Source organism: Dermacentor silvarum, chromosome 10 (assembly GCF_013339745.2).
Source record: "Dermacentor silvarum isolate Dsil-2018 chromosome 10, BIME_Dsil_1.4, whole genome shotgun sequence".
NCBI lineage: Eukaryota > Metazoa > Arthropoda > Arachnida > Ixodida > Ixodidae > Dermacentor > Dermacentor silvarum.
Window position 1 is genome coordinate 17566959 of NC_051163.1, and position 23126 is coordinate 17590084.

General features: G+C 45.2%; 1 protein-coding gene across 1 annotated transcript in view; it reads right to left on the reverse strand.

Moving 5' to 3' along the window:
* LOC119431099 (ATP-binding cassette sub-family C member 2-like) overlaps nucleotides 1-23126 on the reverse strand; it is a 178854-nt gene that overhangs the window by 70059 nt on the left and 85669 nt on the right. The gene's annotated exons all lie outside the window — the stretch shown is intronic.

A 23126-nucleotide genomic window follows, 5' to 3' on the forward strand; every position in this document is an offset into this window, starting at 1 on the left:
GCATTCAAGAAGAAACGTATCTGTGACGTCCATGTATTTCGTTCCACACTTTGGCAAATAATATCTCGAAACAGGTGTCATCCTGGAAATTCATTTCAAGTCGATTCGTCTTGCAAGCTCACCGGCTACAATTCGTTAAATTGCAATGTGTGCCATAAAGTAAATTGAAGAAGCTTATGAATTGAATTATGAATGCGAATAAATTGAAGAAGTAAATGAAGAAGCTTATTAGTGAATTTTTATTAATTGGTTGAATATGCACGTGTTCTGACTTCTCGTGCTAGTAATATGCGCCTCTTCCTGCAATCCAGTTCAAGGACAAGCATTGTGCTTTCTGCCGCAGGCGATATTTAAAAATTCCATAAAACCTAAAAAAATGATCGCTCTGTATAAGGCGCACTCACTGTTCATCAGGTATAGTTTTTGGAACCGTAATAGAACGCCAAACCAAGGAGCGTTGTCACTGTTTAAAGTATTCACTGCGGCAATTCTCGCGCCCAGCGCAATGGCGACAATATCGCTTTAGCCAGCGGGCCGTCAGCTACTGCGAAGAGGCTGAGCAAAAGCACAAAACTACTGCGCAGCTACAGAGGCTGACATCAAGGCACATTTCGCATCACGAAACAGTACGCTACAGACGCTCACTGCCTATAAGAAGTTGCTTTCATCATCACCATCATCATCATCATCATCATCATCATCATCATCATCATCATCATCATCAGCCTATACTTATGTCCACTGCAGGATGAAGGCCTCTGTCTGTGATCTCCAATTACCCCTGTTCTGCGCTAGCGGCTAGCTGATTGCAACTTGCGCCTCTAAATTTCCAAACTTCATCAACCCACCTAGTTTTCTGCTGTCCTCGACTACGCTTCCCTTCTCTTGGTATCCATTCTGTAACTCTAATGGTCCACTGTTTATCCGTCCTAAGCATTACATAGCTTGCCCAGCTCCATTTTTTTCTCTTAATGTCAATTAGAATATCGGCTATCCCCGTTTTCTCTCTGATCCACACCGCTCTCTTTCCGTCGCCTAACGTTAGGCCTCACATTTTTCGTGCCATCGCTCTTTGTGCGGTCCTTAACTTGTTCTCGAGCACCTTTCTTAATCTCCAAGTTTCTGCCCCATATGTTAGCACCGGTAGAATGCAATGATTGTACACTTTTCTTTTCAACGACAGTGCATTTTATTCTTCTGTAAATTTATTTCTTATGATCCGGATTTCCTGTGAGTAATTGACCTAGATAAATGTACTCCTCTACAGACTGTAGAGGGTGACTGGCGATATTGAATTCTTGTTCCCTTGCCAGGATATTGAACATTATCTTTGTCTTCTGCATATTGATCTTCAACCCCACTCTTGCAGTTGCTTAACAGACAGACAGACAGACAAAGAACTTTAATGAAGGTCCTGAGAAGCTGCGTTGCCCCCTCTCAGGGAGGCGACGAAGCCGCGGGCCGCACCCACGTCGGGACGGGGAGACCAAGCTCCAGCGCCGCATCGTGGGCTCTCTGGACAGCCCGAAATTGGCGTGACTAATTAGCCGTTGCTTAAGGTAACAATAAATATTTCGGTGTTCCACGTGTGCTTTCAGGACAGTAGGAGATGCGCTATATAGCATGCTTGAGAACGGCTGTCTCTCGGCAAAGTGGACCAAGGCTCTGGACCTACTAAGTGGACATAACTTTAACACTGACCAGCTTCAATTCCGTTGTTGGGTCAACTGCGCTGAAAGTATTAATAGGCCAATCAGGTAAGCGTGGTAACTAAACAACGTATAGGATATTACCGCTCGCCTTTATATTCGTTGCTGTTGTGACCTATGTCGAACAAGAATTACTATCATATAGCCATTTTTATGAATACAAAGTATTCGACGTTGAAACACCCCGTACAGGACAATGACGTAGAAATCATTTCACCTACACGCCACAAGTTGGTTTCATCGTCTACCTGTCAGATAAGGTGGAAATTTTGAAGAAAAACAAGTAGGACTATCACGCTTGCGTGAGAGCTGTGTCATAAAAAGTTGTCTCGTTTTTTGCCAGACCAATTGCGCAGAGCCTTTGACTGACATTTCATTAAAGAGCGGGAGACAGGCGAGAAAATGCCGCGATCACGCAGATTACACGAACAACAAAAACAGCTGTCCTTGCCGATCTTCTCTACGTTCTCAAAGTTCTTGAAAATGAAAAAAAGGCATAGAATACGCAGATTTAACAGATATGTGGGAATCTATGTGAAGTGAGGCTTAAGTGCAGCGCATAAATAAATGCTATAGAACTAAACGCGATCCACACAATTGAGCTTACTTTATCCCACAAAACGTGTACTCTCGTGCCATGTTCTTGCAATGAGCGGGTCCCAACTTTAATGTCACGCAATGTTTATGTTTATGCACTACGCTGTTCACAAGCTATGACCGAAATGAAAGCACCAAATCAGGTGGATCGACACCGTGACACGTCTACGCAGCCACGTGACGAGGACGAATGCCACGTGTCCCGTTTGTCGAGGGAAAGGTTGCTATTAGAGGCGTGTGCGCAGAAAAGCACGACACATGTCTAAATACATTTCAGTATTCTACAACCATTGTGTCAAAGTGGTACACACTAATCCTGGATGATTGGCAAATAATTACACACATACAGTGGCCCATATCCAATGGCCGAAGAATGGCGAAGACATATAAAGACAATGGGAAATTGAAGAAGCCATCGAATGGCATGCACAATTCGATTAAGAGGTATGTATGCTATGAGCGGGCATTAAATGCACATCTTTGATTAAGTGATTACTGTTTTCGCGTATGCCGCATGTTGACTGAGCAAATTCCTGTGCATGCTGCCCTGTTTATGCCCATCAGGCTCCCTCGTGCCCTGCCTAGGCCTCTTTTCGCGTGGCACTCTCCCATCTATCGATGCTCGAGATAAAATGTTTATTTCTTAATCATTTTATTACGCTGCAAACAGGTGCGCTGTCGCGCATCATTTTCTCGGTACAACATTGCGCACTAATATAAGCCGGAGCATTCAGCGCCGCATACTCAGTTACCAAAGAATGCATTAGCGCAACTATAATATATATAGGAAACCGTTCATTATCATGTGTTAGTCTGTTAAGAAGTGCGTCTACCTTGTGGACACATATATCCACAAAGCGATGACGTAGGTTCGCATCCCACCTGCGGGCAGTAGTTTTTTTTTTTTTTTTTTTTTTTTTTTTTTTTTTTACAACGAAGCTGTATGTTGCTAGGCTTTCGTGCATTTTAAAACGCCGTAAGTAAAAACTCAGGTCCCGAATTTGATGTAAAAGCGCTTCATTCTAAGCAAAACCGTATACTTCTCATCACATGGATATGCATCTTCAGGAAATTAGTTATCAATCAGCCCCATTTTCAAGATCAATAGACTCTCTGGTAGACTCTCTGGTTTTTGGCAGTAGCGACGAGCGCGTCGGAAGCATCCTAACCTGGTTCTGCCTTCATCGCAGGGAACACATACGCAGCCGCACTAGACGCCAGCATTGATTCATCCTGCAGCCTGCCGCTGTGAAAACACGGACTACGCTGGACCCACCTGGTTCAAGAAGGCGGCACCGTCGGCTGCGCAGTGACCTGCTACGTTGGCTTCCACGTGACCTTCTACACTACAAAAGAAGCACCTTCGTCGACTTTGCGGCATTTGGCAGTAGCGACGAGCGCGTCGGAAGCATCCTAATCTGGTTCTGCCTTCATCGCAGGTTAGTGGAAAGAACACATTGATCATTCGCATTATTAAAAGCTGCTTGTCGCTGCTGCCAAGTGTTTTGCCAACTTTTGCTGTTTTTCGTTTTGTTCGCCAAATTATCGAGTGTGTTCTTTGGCTGTAGGGGCACACACGTCTAAAAATGACTGGCAAGGAAGTGGCAAAGATGAAAGAGGATTTCAAAGCTGATGTCGCAAAGTTAAGAGAAGAAACGAAAGCTGAAATCAGGCTATTTCGTGAGATGATAGAGCGGGAAATGCGAAATGAAATTCGAGAACTGAAGAGCGAAAGGCAAGGCTTAGTTAAAAGCCTCGAGTTTGCACATGACTCTATTAAAGAGCTTGAGGGAAAACTAAACGCGGAAATCGCTAAAAACAACAACCTTGCTGCTGAAAATGAGACGCTTCGATCAATGCATACCAGTCTGGAAAGTAAAGTGCTTGATTTGGACAAGCGACTTGTTCTGTCCGAACAATACTCAAGAAGGGCCAACCTAGAAATACAGGGAGTCGTCAAAAGTGACAGCGAATCTGTGGTTGACATAGTCTCAAAGATAGGAAATGCAATCAGTGAGTCAGTTCAAGAATGTGACATTGAATCCTGTCATCGGGTACCAACACGAAAGGGAGATAAGTCGAATATTATAGTTCAGTTCCGGTCTCGAGCCAAACGTGACGCTGTCCTCCAGAAAGCCAAGAAGATGAGGCTGAAAAACACTCACATTGGACTGGAAAATCCTGATCCTATATACGTAAATGAGCACCTCTGCCCGGCACAAAAGAAACTGCTTGCTTTCACTGTTAAAAAAAAGTATGAGCATCAATGGAAGTCTGTGTGGTCACAGAATGGAAAGATTTTCATGAAGCAATCCGATGGCTCGGCGGTTGTGCCGATAACCAGCGAGGGAGACCTTATCAAGCTTTTCTCGCCGGCAAGCAGTCCTGCAGAGCCAGCAACAGGTGATAATCATAGCTCACCTGGTAATTGAAATCTGGCGTATTTCTGCTCTGTGATCACAAAATAACTAAACAAAAATGACCTATCACGAACTAGCCCTACCACAACAAGTGAAGCTAAAATACCCAAACTGTGAAACCGCTTTGCACCTTAACGCCCGCTCGGTAGGCAACAAGGAAGACGAAATCGTTCTGCTTCTAAAACAATTCTCTTTCGAATTTACAGTTTTAATGCTCACTGAAACGTGGTATCAAACTGATAGCAAGATGCTAGAGCTGCCTGGTTACGAAATGTTTTTCCTTAACAGACCTAACAAACGTGGTGGCGGTGTCGCTATCTATACTCTCGCGTGCAAAAGGTGTCACATTGTGCCTAATCTTAGTGGCGTTACCGATGATTATGAAGTTCTAACACTAGAAAATCGAAATCAAATAATTTCAGTGGTATACCGCCCCCCAAATGGTAACATAAAAAATTTCACGGATTATTTCGAGCAGATTCTAGAATATTCGTCACTAAATAAACGTTCGCTTTTGTGCAGTGGTGATTTTAATATCAATATTCTTGACCATAACGCTACTGTACATGATTTCAACATGAAGATTGTCTCCTGTGGATTTGTGAACTTAATAGAAACAGCAACACGTGTCACATGTGCTACTGCGTCGGCACTAGATCTAATAATTATGAATATTGAAACGAGTGTGTTCTCTTCTGGTACAATCGCTTCTGATGTGAGCGATCACTGTCCGGTATTTGTCGTCTTTCGGAATGAGCATGCTAAGCGAAACAATGTGAAAGAGTCTATTACTGTGCAGCGCATAACAGATGCCTCTTTGGAAGCATTTAAGCACGACATTATGAACTTCGATTGGTCCTGTGTGCTGCAGAAAACTGATGTCAATGATGCGTACGACCTTTTTTTTCATCATTTTCTTCGTTTCTATTCGAAGCACTTTCCACTCGAAACGTACACAAAAAAAAAAATACGAAAAAGATAAGAAAACCATGGGTAACAAGAGAACTTTTCAAAATGATAAAGGACAAAAATCGTCTTTATCAAACGTTCCTTCAAACACGTGCAGAGGATACGCTCCTTCACTTTAAAAAGTTAAGAAACCGATTAAACTCTGAGCTACGGCAAGCTAAAGCATCATATTATCAGGAGCTCTTTTCTAGCGTTAGTTCAAGGAGACCAGATATTGCCTGGAAAGTTTTAAACAATGTCCTAGGTCGCCGTGCGAATAACTCTGTCACAAAATCTATGCTAGTAAATAGCAACGAAATAAAAGGGAGGGCACTGGCAGAATATTTTAACAAACATTTTATTAATAGCATTTCTTCATCTCAAGACCTTAGGGACACTACAATCTCCACTTATCCTAGTCAGCTTAGTCAGACTATATTTTTCGCGCCTACTGATGCAAATGAAGTTCATAACGTGTACATGGGAATTAGTAACAGCAAAGCCTTAGATATCAACGGCATGCAGATAAAACCATTGAAATACGTGTTACCTATAATTTGTCCCTTGATTTCACACATCTACAATCTTGCATTTGAGTGCGGGGTTTTTCCCAACGCAATGAAAACTGCAAAGGTATCCGTCATTTTTAAAGGGGGCGACCGACATGTACCAGCAAATTATAGGCCAATTTCAGTACTCCCTGTGTTTTCCAAAGGCCTGGAAAAAGTCATTTCTTCAAGAATAAGTAAGTTTTTTGACAAACATAAGGTACTATCCGAGTCACAATTTGGTTTCAGAACAGGTAAATCTACTGAAACAGCGTTATTAACAATGAAGGAAATTATTTTGAGAAATATTAATGAGAACTTGTATACGGTGGGGCTTTTCCTTGATTTTAGTAAAGCTTTTGACTGCTTAAATCATATGATTCTTGTTAACAAACTTAAAATGTATGGAATCCGTGGTAAACCACTCGTATTGCTTGAAGGATATCTCCAAAACAGAAGCCAGTCGGTGTCTTTAGATAATGAACTTTCATCCCTCTTGCCTATCAGTTGTGGTGTCCCTCAAGGGAGCGTATTGGGACCCCTTTTGTTCAATACATACATAAATGATATCGTAAGTATTGATCCTTCCGTTGATTTTGTCATTTACGCGGATGATAGTACACTACTTCTGTCAGGCCCTAACCTTAACGATTTAATGGTGAAATGTAATGACCTACCAATTAAATTGTCTAGGTGGTCAAGGATGAATAAGCTAAAAATAAATCCTACAAAGTCCAAGGCTATAATATTTCGCGCAAGAAACAAACCGCTAATACCACACTGCATGCTTCACTTTGAAGATCACCAAATAGAAATAGTTGAAGTGCACAAGATTCTTGGAGTATCTTTTTCGTGTTATTTAAACTGGGATGCCCACACTGACCTTGTCTGCAAGAAGCTCTCTTCCGTATGCGGGGCTCTGTCGCGATGTCGTGAAAATTTACCTTTGAAATGTAAATTACAAGTTTATTACGCACTTTTTTTTCTCACCTTAACTACTGCAGTTTAGTATGGGCCACAATGACTAAAACAAACATAAATAAAGTTCTCGTATTGCAAAAGAGAATTGTTCGCATAATCGCCAATGTTGATAATACAACTACTTCCAAATATGCATTTGAAGCACATAACATTGTCCGAGTCAATCATTTGTATAACTTTAAGTTGTTACAAAAAATGTATTTTTCGACGGCATCCGTTGCCGATTTTTATTCTACTCTGGCGTCTTTGGACATGCGTCGTGCCAACATAAACACAAGAACTACTAATACATGGAATATACCTCGTTTTCGCACTAATTATAAATTACAAATGTTGTCTTATAACCTGCCCCATGTTCTAAACACGTATAAACATACAGTAGGATACACCAAAGCTGAACTGCGGAAATATTTTGTTGAAATGTGATTTTATGCCCCCGGCTTGTAGATGCCGCATGTTTTGCTTGATTATTACTATTATTATTTCTGAACATATGTATGACCATTTCAGCGTTTTGATTTTCGATTTTATTGTTCGAATTTTGTGCAAAGACTATTAACTCTCTATGCATAAATAGTGAATGTTCTCTTTATTGAATGTGACTATTGTATGTGTGTTTGTTGAAGATTTCCTGTACCACTCGTGTGCTACTGCTTGTATGGGTTTTCTGGACACAGTCAAGCTGCGCATGCAGCTTTTTGCCAGAAAACCCTCCAGTTCAACCTGGAAAATAAACTTATACTTATACTTATACTTATAATAAAGGTTTCTCAATGATTTGCCGCTGTACGGCCCACATCAGCCATGTCTACGTTCACACCGCCCTCTCGTTGTCGTCGTTCCAAGCTCTTGCGTGCCTATAGTTTCCTTCCGCTCTCCCGGGGCGGCGGCACCATCGTGCGTTGTCAGCAGGACAAGCTGCCGTTCTCCATTTTGAATTTCACTTCTCTCGTCGTAATGGGGAGGCCGTGTGTAGTGCGCGCTGCCGAGGAGCAGCGCGCCTACGAATAGCGACGGCGAGAACAGATGCGAGAATGCACTCTGCGGCGGCGGGCGCCTAACACCGATGAAGATCGTTCCCGAGAGGCCAGTCGCATGCAAGACGACGCAAGTCGAGTGCTCTCCGTCGTGTGCTAAACAGCTTCGCTGGTCATCTACCTTCCCAGAGTGGAATGGCGCATTATTTCTTTTTCACTTACTTTCATTTTCATTAATTTATCATTTCCTTAATTCAATTATATGAACTACAAATAATTTCCCCTGTGCTGTCCTTCATGTCACGTGTCATGGTTTGTTGGCTTCTTACGATTTGACTAATAAAAATCAGGCCCCTTGGTTTCCGTTCTTATCGTTCTATATCTTGTGAGCGCTATATATTGTGATATCTATATATTATATACGATTCACCCTTATACACAGGAAATGTATAAATTTACTTCTGGGGGCTTGCAATCGCGCTCTTGATGAAGGCCGGACGCCGGCCGAAACGTCGAATTAGATGTTTATTCTGGCTTTTCTATGCGGTGTTTAATAAATTGAAAGAAGTGCAGCCGCACGTACAGAAGCAAAAGGAAACATTGCATTTAGACGTATTGGCGGGGGTCCGGCCTTCATCAAAAGGGAGATTTGAAGCACCCAGAACTCAGTTTATACATGTTCCCTGTAAGAATGAAAGAGGGAGAGAAAGATAGAGAGAGAAAGCGTAGGTAGCCTTACCAATACGCGTACGTTCACTCAAGCCAAAACAAAGGAAGAAAACGTACGTAGCCTTTGAATGCCAACACGCGTACATTCAGTGGCGTCCACTAGGGAGTGGCGTGAGAAATATAAGATGGAAAGACGCAGCCAGTGGAATGTAGGGGGGAGGGTTCACGTGTTAGCATAGAGCATGCGAGGGTTCGCAGCTGCCGGAAGAGTGTTTCTCTCGTTCTTTCTTTGAAGTTACTGCAGCTTTTGTGAGACCACGAAGAAGGTCAATACACCGCCACCTGGTTATATGTTACTCATACAGTGACCGCCACTAAACTCTGAGTTCCGCAAACTGCATTCCATTGCATTATTTGCCCAGGTGGTAACTTTCGTGTTTGTGGGCAAAGTGCTTTTCATACAAATAATATGCGTGTATGAAAAAATAAAAAAACGATAAATGAAAATTATATGACAAAGTGAAGTAATAAACAGCAACGTACCAGAAGGGCGAGAAGAAGTTTTAATGAATGATGCCGAAATATACATATAGCTTATATGTATACGGTATATTAGCTCATATATTATATACCACATATAAATTTAAGAGATATCTGGTATATTTGTAATATACAGTGTGTTCGAAATGAAGCTTTACAGAATTTTTAAAAACCACCTGTGGCAGGTAGCGTAATTCTTATTGTTGAGCTGGGTTATTCGAAGAGGCGGACATTAGTAGCACTAGAAATCATAACACATGTTCAACTAATTAACAAAAAGTTACTAATTAACTTCTTAGTTAATTACTTTACAACACATATTGCAATTTACTAATTGTAGCCGGTGAGTTTGCAAGACGATGCATGCACTTGAAATGAATTTCCAGAATGACACCAGTTTGGAGATTTCGAGTTTGGACCAGTTTGAAAATATGCAAGGAAAGTTAACCTGAATAGTAACAGTGCATCGTTATCATGTACAATAATTACAAAGCTAAATGAGGAAAAAAAACAGAAAACAACTAAGGTTTATATATATATATATATATATATATATATATATATATATATATATTCGATGTTTTTTTTCGATGTAGTTTGTATAGCATACGCGAAAGGAGATTTAGGCGAAAGCCTGCGCACTCACGAGACATTCATTAAATTCCTTAATTTGACATTCTGATTCGAATGCGTAGTTACTTCCTATTACTTGTTTTCTCTGAACTTGGTTATAGTTGTTTTTCTCGTTACCTTTTTTTTTTTTTTCGGTCGCCTAAACACCGCCACTGGTTCTGGGTAGTTAATGACACGTTAGAACGGTCGTGGCTTTCTCTTTCATTCGTCTACTTTCTTGAAACGCAGGCAGAATGACAGGGACACGGAAAGGCACGTTAGACAAACACACAGCGCCAACTTTTAACGACATGTTTAGTTCCAGTTCTCGCAAGCGTACTTATACTCCTGAAAACGCCATAAGAATCGTCTACATTTCTCGTCAAATATGAACAAAACCGGGAGAACCACACGCAGACACTTCTGGGGCAACTCTGATTACTTAGAATGGTGTCCGTTCAACGCCAACACAGGCAATCGAGCTCTTTTATTGATATATAAATTGATGACTTACTGACGCATGCGTCACCAAATGTTGCTATGTTCGTAGCTTCCGCAGTCATTTCGAACTTGCTTCTACTCGTGATGCCAATTTCTTTAATGTGTCTGAGACGTCACCTGACACGTCATTTGAATTTTGGTGCCATAACGCGGGACGGTCGTCGGATGTTTCGATCGAAGAGCCAGCTAAGGTTTTCGCCTTAATAAACGCGCACGGCGCTTGTCAATGTGTAGTGCCAGCAAGCGATACAACGCGTTATGCGACGCGACAAACCGTATACACTGCCCCCGCTTGCGCAGACGTTCAGCTGCGCAATGTGAACCTCTACACTATGCCCTACTTCGCTCCTGCGAGTGTTTATTGCCGAAACCGTTCCTACCGATATGCGCAGCTCGAAGCGCGCGCCGTCGATTCTTTGACAGGGTGACAGCTGCGACGGAACAATGTTATTCGAGTACGCGCTGCGAAACGCAGCCGACGTGCGCAGCTGTCGGAAGTGACAGCCAGACATCGGGGTATACGCATCATGTGCTCACTTCCTCGTTGAGATTTCGTTGGGGGAAATATTCTCGCCCATCCCCGCCTTTCATATGCGAGAAGGGCTGCGTTCTTCGTCTACAGTGGGATCCACGTTCATGTAAGGTGACATTTTCGACGCCGTCGAATTCGACCACAACGTCATCTCTGATTGAATCATAGGGCGGCTGCGCGCTTTCTGATGGGCCCAAAGTACGAACACGACGGCATTTCACGGTGTCCCGAAAAGAACACAAAATTTCTGCTTCCGTCCTTGTACTGTGGTCGCGGAGCTGCTTATGCCAGCAGAGCTATCAGCTCCGAGCGCTCCCTTCCTAACTGTGCCATCGTTCCGTCCGGTTTCCTCTTTCAATTCTCAACCTGCTGACCGATGTTCAGTTTGATGTTGATTCCTTTTCAGGTGTCACGCCGCCAGCTAGACAGTTGTGTGGTAACCAGGTTTTCCTCTTTGTCGACCAATCTCTTTGTCTCTGTACTGACAGTTCAATCCATGATGTTTATCATCTAATGTCGCATGGACAGCTGACGACAGACGAGGTGGATGGCAAACCACTACGATTGGAGATAGTGCATGATCTAGAAGATGTAAATATGAATTGAAAGCCAGGACGGTGGATCTTTTTAGTGCGTCAGAATTCAAGGGAATCGCTACACGCCGTTTTTCCGCCACAGCTGTCCGTTGCTCCGTTCCTGAAATTGCCTTAAGATCACCATAACAAGATACTGGGCACAAATATCGCTTGGCGAACTTGGTTGTTATTATTTAGATCAATATTTGGCTGAAGTGCATAAAGTATCAATGAAATGCTCAATATCCGCCTAGCGCAAATTGTGCGTTAATAATAAAAGAGATATCACGGTGGTAAACGGGGTGATTTGGAATGTTGCATCAGGTAAACTTCTCATAATGCATTTCGAAAGGCGCGCGATGCAACGGCTATTTAAACTGTCTGGCAGTCTGCTTTGGATGGATGGGTAGATCTATGCTATGAGCGTCCCCTTTGGGTGGTGGATTGCTCCACCAAGCTCGTTATTATTTTGCCTAACGTTCTACCTATATTTTTGAGAAAACACACAACTACAAAGAATTCCAAGCCTCAAACTTTTTGAGCCATTACTGAGAACTCTGTTTCTGTACGTTTCCGTTGTTTGAGGTCTCCCTAATTTTCTGACACCAAACCTCCAAATTTAACTTGTTCCTATGGGAGTATCCGGCACCCCGGCGGGCCGCAAGATACTCGATGAGATGGACCTCTACCCTGTCGACCATTGCCACGACGCCGTGCGCATTCCCAGCGACATCAGATCTCAACTACACATCGCGCCCATTCCCCGCAATATGCACCCCGCACACAACGTCGGCAGACGTCGGGCCAGGGGTAGAGCTCTACTCGAACATGTCCGTAACAACCACATTGAGGCAAGCTTCGTGGATGCCGCGGCATATGTCCAACAAGAGGCGTTCGCCGTCTCCATCGTCGACTCTAATTGCAAGATCACTTGCTGCGCTACAGTACGCACTTCGAAGCCATTTGTAACCGAACAGGTTGCAATCGCGCTGGCTGTGCTCGATGGTCGCAGAGAGGTAATATATAGCGATTCTAAGGCGGCCATTAAGGCCTACCAAACCGGGATGGTCTCCACTCAGGCCCTTCGCATTCTCCAAAGCTTGAAAAGTATCTCTCCGCATTCTCTCATTTGGTTTCCCGCTCACTTGGGGTCGATTGAGGGCTCTCCCTCTAACCCTAACGAGAGCGCGCACGAGGCCACGCGAGGACTCACTGACCGCGCCGCCTCCGCAGTCCCCCTACCCCTCGGGGAACCATTGATGACGTATAATGAGATCACTAAGCATTATTATCTGTCAAGACGGGTATTCCCCCTCCCGCACCCTGCCTTATGCAGGGCGCGGGCGGTGACCCTTCGACTTTTACAAGCTCGTGCGTATCCTAACCTTGCGGTTCTTCACGCTATATACCCTGAAAGGTATCCCAGTGCGGACTGCCCTGCCTGTGGACTAACGGCAACATTTACCCATGTGTTGTGGGAGTGTGAAGCCATCGGTTCCGCCTTCAGCGAGGATAGGTGGGCTGCGCTTATGGGCAGCCCCGAACTCAATGACCAAACCCTGGCCGTCCAGAGTGCCCGCGATCGGGCCGTCAAGCTCGGCTTGCCGGTCCCTACGTGGGACTAGCCGGGTGGCGCGGGGTGTCCCCTGCGTCTTCTCTGGACCTGAATAAAGTTATTTCACTCACTCACTCACCAAACCTCCAACCGCTTCTTACTAATCTCTATAGCGGACATGTTTACTTTTCCTTTGCTATCCCTGAACCCAAGGGCTTCAAGGAGGTCAGATGAGCCTAGACTGGCAGCTGGATAGATTTCTTCACATTCCAATAAAACATGTTCCACCGTTTCTCTAGTTTTACCGCAGCAAGCACATGCGTCTTCATCCTTGGTGTACCTCGCATTTTAACTACGCGTTCTAAGGCATCCTGATCTCGCTTCGAAAATTAAGGAGCTTCCCTTTGAGCTATCATAAGTTGTTTCTTTCCTGATTTCCTTTTTTCCCCTTTGAAGTAGTTAGTCATAGCAGGCTTCTTATCCATTGCCGCCACCCATGACATTGACTCAGCCTCTCTCACTTTGCGTTTGACGTTCTTTGTTGCCGTGTTGCTGGCCATACCGGTCGCATACTTGCTGGTAAGCTTGCTAGTTATGGTCCTCCACTGTGAGTCAATTTTGTTCCTGTGCAAATATCTGAACACTCTCGCACATCATTTACTTGCTTCCGTATTCCTTGGTAGTACTTCAAAATCAATTTTACTCTGCGCTTCCCTTACTTCAAAACTTGTCCAGCCCATATATATCTATCTATATATATATATATATATATCTGTGCGAACATGCTTGTGTATATGGTATGTGTATGTGTGCACAATATATATCTATATCTATAAATATGTGCATGTGTGTATATCTAAATATGTATGTACATGTATGTACACGGGTTTTTCTTTTTGCTTAAAAGTGCATATCGTTCGAAGCATTACCTTGTTTTTAAGCGTTGCATTTTGGTGATGTTCTGCAGTGCTCTGCTGTCAACGGTATAAGGGGGCAGGACCCTCATCAAGCGGTACCCCAACTTTTAGTCATGTCTCCTGTTTTTCAAGGTGAAAGGAAAATAAAAGTCATTGATTCATTGAAATCACCTCTCTTTCTCTCTTGTATTCTCATATTTGCAGTTATTTTTGCAACTGCTCGTGCAAACCCGATGTCTGCTCTTGTTAACCTTCTTAGCTTTCCTTTTTTAAAAACCAATATTTGTGTCCGAATACACGAATATCCGGCTAACCGGTTAATTATTTAATGTGGATATCCTGAATATCCGTTTCTTGAAATCTGGTTAACCGGATAACCGGTTTTCGAGACCCGATTCACTTCTCTCCGGTTAAACCAGATGGCCGGTTTGACGGATATTTGCAAGCACTAGTAGCGAGCAAACACCGAGCAGACGCTCTGGCGCAGGTGAACATTAATAGGGGCATTCGCCCGTACTACTTGCTGAGGAGGCTGCAAGGTTACTACAGGGAAATCGCACAGGTAAAGCGAAGCCCTGCTGTCGCATGCATGTAAACGCAGCTCATGGTTACGGCGTCAAACTATTTTTAACAGCGGAGCCGTTTAAGCTAGCCTTGTCCGTCCGTCGTCGGAAAAATTGTGGGCCGATCCTGGCGGCAGTGCAGGAAGAGTCCAAGCGAAATGGCACATACCCCTGTGAACTAGCGAAGCTGAGCCTGCCTAAGTCTAGCTAAGCATAGCTGGGACTACTCAAGCTTAATCAGATAGCCATTCAATACCTAATCGAAAATTGATCAATAATCAATAAATTCCGGGAAATGCTGGGGATTAACTGGTAGTGCTCAGCCTAGCCCAAATACGTGTCCAATACCTTGCGATAGCCAATCGATATCCCATCGATAGCGAATCAATAGGTAATCGATAATCGACAAATAATCAATAAATTCCGGGAAATGCTGGGTATGACTTGGTAGTGCTTAGTCCAGCACAAATACATGACCAATACCTTGCGATAGCCAATCGATAGCCAATCAGTAGCTAATCGCTAATCGATCAATAATCAATGAATTCCAGGAAATTCTGGGGATGACTTTGTAGTGCTTAGCCTAGCCCAAAGGCCAGAACTAGCTAGGTGCCCATCAGCTCGGCTGTCTTTTTAGCATTGCGCCTCTAGTGCAAGCTACGCTATTTTTTTTTTTTTTTTTTTGTCAATCCACCAACCCTGGAGCATGTAACTAGATGGCAAGCAGACGTTGAGCAGACGACGCGGCGCGGATGGGCACATATCGAGGGGGATTCGGCATTTCTATCGGCTAAGAATTCGTATACCTCCCGCAGTGCTGCAAACAGCTTGTGAGATGGAGTATAGTGCGTGGGTGATTGTACACGTCACGTCGAAGCCATGCGGCTTGACTGAAGGAGTGGCCTAGTGCATGTGTCATTGGGCATGTGATGGCGCAGACAACGGGGAGGAGCTGGCGCCACGTCATGGGTGTACAAAATGAGCGCGTTCATGACGCTACGAGGTCTACAAACGGTATAATGTTTTTTTGCATTCCCGCGCGTAAGCAGTCTTAAGTGTCTCTCCAGAATTTTAAATGCGACGCATTTCTTGGCGAACATTTGCCACTTTGACAGTATCATCTATCTATCTATCTATCTATCTATCTATCTATCTATCTATCTATCTATCTATCTATCTATCTATCTATCTATCTATCCATCTATCTATCCGCCTACGTCTTGGTGCTCTCATGGTCGTTTCATTAATTTGGTATGTACCAAAAGTAGCATAGTACGACAAGAGTTTATGACGAACATAAATGATAGGTTATGAAATCAATGTCAGGACATATGCATGTCATGTAGGTCATAAAACAGCCACCTACGTCTTGGTGCTCTCATGATCGTTTCGTTAACATTGTAGGGACCAAAATGGCATAGTATGGCAAGAGTGTATGACGAACATAAATGATAGGTCACGACATGAATGTTTTGACATGCGTGACATGTACGTCATGGAACAGCCGCTTAAAATGACAATGACCCAGCGAAAAAAGATTAACACTCAAAAACAAGTGAAACGGGTTCGGACGTGGGTACTAAGCGAAGGAAACACTAAAGGATGGCTGTAGAAGTCATAGTCATGCGCATGACTCAGCAAAAATGACAATTACTCAGGGAAAGAAAAATATTGACACTCAAAAACCATTGTAATGGGTTTGGACATGGGCACTAAGTGAAGGAAACAATAAATGATGATGATAGAAGTCATCGTCATGAGCATGACTCAGCAAAAAGACAATAACTCAGCAAAAAAATACCATAAAACCACTGAAATGGGCTCGCACGTGGCTACTAAGTAAAGTAAACACTAAATTATTGTGGTAGAAGTCATAGTCATGACCATGACTCAGCAAAAATGACAACGACTTGGCGAAAAAAGATTAACACTCAAAAACCAATGGAATGGGTTTAAAAACCAATGGAAAGTGAAGGAAAAGGCTAAAGGTTGATGGTAGAAGTCAGAGTCAGGCGCATGACTAAGGCTTTCGCCTGAAGATCTCTTAAGCGTAGCTAAAGGGACTCCTGAGGACTCATGACATGAATGTCATGACATGCGTGTCATGTAGGTCATGAAACAGCCGCCTACTTCTTGGTGCTCTCATGGTAGATTTGTTAACTAGGTAGGCTCCCCGCATACTGCTTCGCATAACATCGATTCCCACAGGCCGGGGGATCTGCCGGCGTTTTTGTCTTGTTTTTCTTTACATGTAATCTGTAATTTTTGTTTCTCGCGTGTTATACCAGCTCCACGTCGGAGGTTAGCTAGTAAATTGCACTGCTGCGGTGATGAAAGCTGACGTCATGATGCTAAAACGCATACTGCATGGGGGCCATCGCTAAAAATTTGCTTTATAACTTAGGTATTAGTGATTATAAGATAAACGTTACCTTGAGTATACCTCACTAGAATAAACAACTTCAATGTACGGTTTCTTTAGCCAGCAATCCGTAATTGTACTTCTCACGCCGCATTTTACCGTCCTCACGTCGGAGGCCAGCTGAGAGTTTGCGGCTTTTACCAACATTGCTTTTACTTCTGCGACAGTAAAAGCTAATGGCGTTGCCCAGCAACGACCCCTACGTGAGAGCCTCGAAGCGGCCGTTCGACCAATGTAGCTAGGGCATCGGTAAGAAAGCGCAGGCGGCGTCGATGATGCTTGTTTGGTGTTTACCTAAAGTGAAGTTAGCCTTAACTAATACTTGAACTTGTCTCATGGGCTTTAGTACCATATGTAGTTGAGGTTTTAGTAGATTAATATATGAATCGTCGCAAGAACCACCAGCAAACACACTGTTTAGTACTTCTGAAGGGTGTGAAAAGTCGCTTATACAGTTCCGCTATCTTTGATGGGACAGTTGCACAAATTCGCATACATCTGCGAAGGATTTGTTAATTTGTTATCGCCTCTTCCGTCAGCCTCTATGCCGCAAGAAGAATAGCCTGCACTGAGTGCCTTAATGGTTAGTTCTTGCCGGTGTTGGTGGATCCGAACATCTGGCTTCTCACCAGTTATAAGGGCACTAGATATAACTTGTTTTATCTGGGGACCTTAACTAGTTACGACTGCCAACGCCGGTGCACAAGTGGTGGAAAACGAAGGCACGTGCTCCGAGTGCTCGTCCACGCGCCGACATACGGCGGGCAAAACACCGGGGAATTCCGTTTCTGATCGGCGACAGCTGCGCGTACTTGTTGACGGAGGTTTAGCTATTTTAAGGCACCTGAACCGTGAATGAGGATTATAATGCGCCTTTCCCATTCTGTGAATCGAGCAGGATGAGCCAAGTGAAACGAAAGTGTCATTTAGAACATGTACGAGGAAGTACTTGCACAAAGCAGTGCAGGAGTACACACCATCAGGTAGGAACATCGCGGATGTAGTTGACAATTCCGGGCATCAGAAAGAAAGCTGGAGTGCCGTTGCAAGCTTTGAAGCAAGCAACTTTGGAACACACTTACAACGTCTATAGATTCCGGCAACATGTCTACACAAATGGTTCGGTAAAACTCAAGAGCTGTGCTGCTGCAATCATCATCCCGGCAAAATCTAAAGAAATCAAGCTCAAAACTTGATTTGTTACCACCTCGACGGGTGCAGAACTTGCGGCACTCCGTGCTGCACATGATTTCATTAATCAGGAACTACCGCAACAATGGACAGTTTTTAGTGATTCCAAGGCAGCCTCTCCGTGCATACAAAGCCCAATGCGCCACGGACCCAATGAACGACTGGCCTCAGAAATTCGACAGATATATCACCGCAGCCATGACAAGGGACACAACATAATCTTTCAATGGCTTCCAGGACATTGCAACATCAGCGGGAATGACCACGCCGACGAGGCCGCCCGATCTGCACATGAAAGTGGTCAACGCGTCTTCGTTCCACTTTCCAGAACAGACGCTCTAGCTGGACTGCGATTGATGTCAGGTGAATGTGCTTTGCCCCTATGGGACTCGAACACTTTCACCATGTGCCGTTTGCGTTCGTTGTCTCCGGATATACGGATGCATCTACCGCCTGGACTACCACGACGTGAACAGACCATGCTGTACCATCTGTGGCTAGGCGTTGCATATGCCTTCCTTATTGGAATGGCCAACAGCCCCACGTGTCACATGTGCAACATTTATGAGATGTTCGCACACATTATCTGTGTCGGCCCGAGCTATAATGCCGAAAGAGAAGTGTTGTGCAGAGTGCTGGACCAATTGGACAATCGTGCACTAACGGAACCAGAAGCTTTAGGTCATTGCTCCGACAGCACATCCGCGCTGAAGGCCTTACTCGCGTTGCTAAGCTTCCTGCGGTCTACGGGCCTTCATGATAGACTTTAAGAACGCCGCCCCCTACCACTCTAGAGTGTACGCGGTTTGTTTGTGCTCGTCTCTCTTTCTCTCTCTCCCCCTTCCACTCTCTTTCTCTTTTTATCCCCCTACTCCTTCCCCCCGTGCAGGGTAGCCAACCGGAACTACATTTGGTTAACCTCCCTGCCTTTCTACGCATCCTTTCTCTCTCTGACTGGATGCCACACCCCCACCTTACTGCAATGAAAGCAATGAAAGTACGCTGAAACATGCTCTTGTGCATAACGTGCACCTGCCATATATGCGGAAAGACACGCACATCGTGACGGCCTGGTACTAAGACGACTGCGAGGTCTCTGAAGGTTACAACTTGAGTGCGATATTAAATACTGCGGAGGAAGCATACAATCATATACTTAGGGGTTTGTGCATGAACATCAATAGGTTTTCGTTTCTAAGCACTGTAATATTTTAGCACATATTACAATTTGATAATATGTTTACTATCATGACTGCGTGGTTTTCCGATTACGGTTTTTCAAAATGCTATGTGCAATGTTGCCCTGATTACATGTTATCTTGACTACGGCGTTCACTCTTCGGTATCCGTTTCCTAAGTACACTTAGTAACAATAGATTGCTATTAAATACACAATATGTTTATTAATAGTTTCAGCACGCTTTTAGGCAGCATCATAGTTCCTAGTGGATATCATCAAAAGGTTGCCCTACACCCCAATTTGACAACGTGTCTTCTGCTTTCATTGTATTTTCTGTAGCTTGAGCCAGGCCCTCGTGGCATTCGAGAAAGTTCATTGCCTTCTGCTCAGTGCAGGCGATGAGTTCGCGCAGAATTCTGGGTCGCTTTTCGTTATCGATGGATTGCAAAAAAAAATGGCAGAACGCATCTCACGATGGCTATAGACGGTAATGCGTTTAGCATTGAATCGATAGAGCGACGCAACGTATTCCCACCGTCAATGCCATTTAGTGCGGCCGCCGTGAAGCCTGTGCGTGGCCTCCGAAATGCATGGCGCGCCGGTGCTTTCGGACGCTAAAGTGCTAAAGTGCGACTAAAGTGCACAAGTATCTCTACATGAAAAGCGTGGACACAGAATGGAGGAAGAGATCAAGGAAGTTGGCAACCAAGTACAGGATAATCTAAACTGTAAATAGACAACCAGGAGTCATCAAAAAGAAAGTGAGAGAAATACAGACCGTGAATTGGATGCAAAGAATGGATACAAAAAGGACAATGGAGATTTACAAGAATGAGAAGAAAGAAATTAGAAGGGAAAATCTGTGCGATACCAAGAAGGGAAGTTCCTCGCTATTTGAGGCTCGAGCCGGTTACCTAAGGACCAAAACATACCGGAACAAATATTCGGAACTAGATGAGACGTGTATGCTGCAGTAAAGATCCAGAGACCACTCAGCACATCCTAATGGAGTGCGACCGGATCCACCCAGCGAGAACCGTAGGTAACGTGCAACTCCCAGAAGCGCTTGGGTTTAAAGTGGAAGGAAACATCAACAGATCAGCCGTAGAGATCAGCAAGAAACGATTAGAGTATTGGTGGAAAAAAAGCAGGGAAACGATGGATACGACCTGATCTCTTAAAATCATAGGTAGCGGTACAAGGTAAATTTTTGAAAAAGAAAAAGAATAATGAGAGGTATACAAAAATGCTAGATAAAGAACATGTATAGTAAACCTGATTAAATCAAGCAGGTTAGGTGACTATTTGTCGCCGCCCCGTTTCAAAGGGGATGCCAATAAATCATCATCATCATCGCTCTGAGAAACGCGTCATGCGGCAACCGGGCTCCTCTCTAGCGCTTCTTTCTGGACATACTGCGCTATCTAGTCGCGCTGCCGAGAAGTTCACGCGTGGCCTCCAAGACGAGAAGCATGACGTGAAGGTGCCTGCGAACGCTTAAGGCTCATTCAGACCGGCGACTGACAGTGGTCGCGCCACAGCAAAGCGACCGGTCGCAAATGGTCGCTGACTGACTGACTGACTGAAAAACTTTATTGGCCAAAGTATTGACAGGGAGGGTGTGGACCGATCCTTAAGGGACGTTCCTTATAAATACTAGGTGGGCTCCTCATTACAGAAGCCCATTGGCTATAGCCGCGGCTTGGACGGAACGTTCAGACAATGCAACACGCGAACGCCTTCGCGGACTTCATGACAGTGCCCACAGAAACAGTTCTGTTTTGTGTGCGTGTGTGATTTTCTTGTTTCCTTCCTTTTTGTTTATTCTTTATTTTCACTTATTTTTCTCTCTCTCTCCTTTCGCATCCCTTTACCCCTCCCCCGGTACAGGGTAGCCAACCGGAGATAACCTCTGGTTAACCTCCCTGTCTTTCCTTTACCTTTTTCTCTCTCTCTCTCTTTGGGCACGCACGACCAGGGCCTTCTGGCTCGCCAGGTCGGAGCAGCCGAGCAGGGCCGCCTGCCAGTCCTCCCGGATAGGGTTGGGTATAGGGGGAAGGTGCGGGGTGGATTGGCATGCCCACAGCATGTGGAAAATGTCCGAAGACTTTTCCCCACAGTGTGGACACTCCCCTGTGCAAGCAGGGTCGAAATGTTTTAGGACTGCCGGGCACAGCAGTGTTTTAGTATAGAGGCGAAGGAGTAAACGCTCCTCCGCCTTCGTGAGGCCCTTACAGGGCTTAGGAAAGATTGCGTGGCCGAATTGGTAATGTTGGGTGATTTCCTTAAAGGTAAAAGCCGGATTGGGTTCGGAGTCCGCATCGAGGGGAGGCGAGGGCGATGCCCGGAGAGTAAGCGCGCGGGCAGCGGCGTCAGCTGCTTCGTTGCCCTCGAGACCCGTGTGCGCGGGAGTCCATATTATCGTGCGGGACGCGGGGCCCCGAGATAATCGCTGCTTTGAAGTATGTGGTATGCAAAATAGGGTATAAAGCCCTTTTCGATGTTCCTGCAGGCCCCTTGCGAGTCGGTGATGATCACCCGCGAGTCCTGATGTGCGGCGGCGAGCGCGATGGCCACCTCTTCCGCATGTGTTATGTCTTGTGCTTTGAGCGTAAGGCCGTTCACCGCGGTCTTTTGATGGACGACTGCGGCCGTGTACCAACCCCCCATGGTGTGGGCCGGAGGCGTCCACGTCGCAAATGGTCGCTTCTCTCGAAACGCAACCATTTTGGGCCAGTCGCTCGCTGCTCGATTTTTCAGTCGCGCGACCGTGGTCGCAAAGCTGCTCAACCAATCAGCGCCGCGCTGATCCGGCGCCCTCCGCGCCAAATGCAATGTCCACGCCACCCCATGCAGAATACAGGCCGGTAATTGGTGTCTTGTCCTGTGATGCTGGGACGCAGCAGTTGTAGCAACGTGTCGAATGTACGCGGTCGCATTCGCTGGAAGCTAAACAGCAGGAAAAGAAAGTACAACACAAACCCTTTTTCCAGCTGCCGTTCGTTGGATGAGCACGCCACCCAAAGGTGAACAGCGGGTGAACAGCTTCGCTTTAATGTTATGCACCGAATCCCACGCAGTGCGAACTAGAAATTACAGCTTTCTCTCGATCATACTCCTTGTCATGCTCACGAAGTTCAGGCAGGAGGCTGCTTGCGTGGCCGGCCACTTCACGCGAGCGGAGGCACGGGCGCACCCACCAGCGTCGCGTTTTCTTCGGAGGCTTCCGCGCTGCCACAGCTGACACCCCGGCAGAGCACATCGGCACAGGGACGACGTCTTCCTATTCGCTCGAATCAAAGTCCATGGCTGTTGCCGGAACGCGAAACCAATTTTTACACAGTGCCAGCGAAGTGCGCGCGAACTGCGTAGATTCCTAGAGTTCTCGCCGAGAATAATCTCCGCGACTGCGACTAGCGGGTCGCGCTCAGCCGGGCTTGCCGGTGTGAACATCGGTCGCCTTCGGTCGCTTTTTCGTCGCGAGTCGCAAATGGTCGCGCGACCTTCTCAAGTCGCCGGTGTGAATGAGCCTTTATAATTGTTCCCTCGCTTGCCGCACACCCCGTGGCACAAACTCAGTGACCCAATTTGGCGAAAGGTTCATTCAAGAGCGGCACATACCGAGTGCATTCATGGCGCAGCCTGCTAAAGCGTCGAGTTGTCCTCGAGGAACGACGTGGATTCGATTC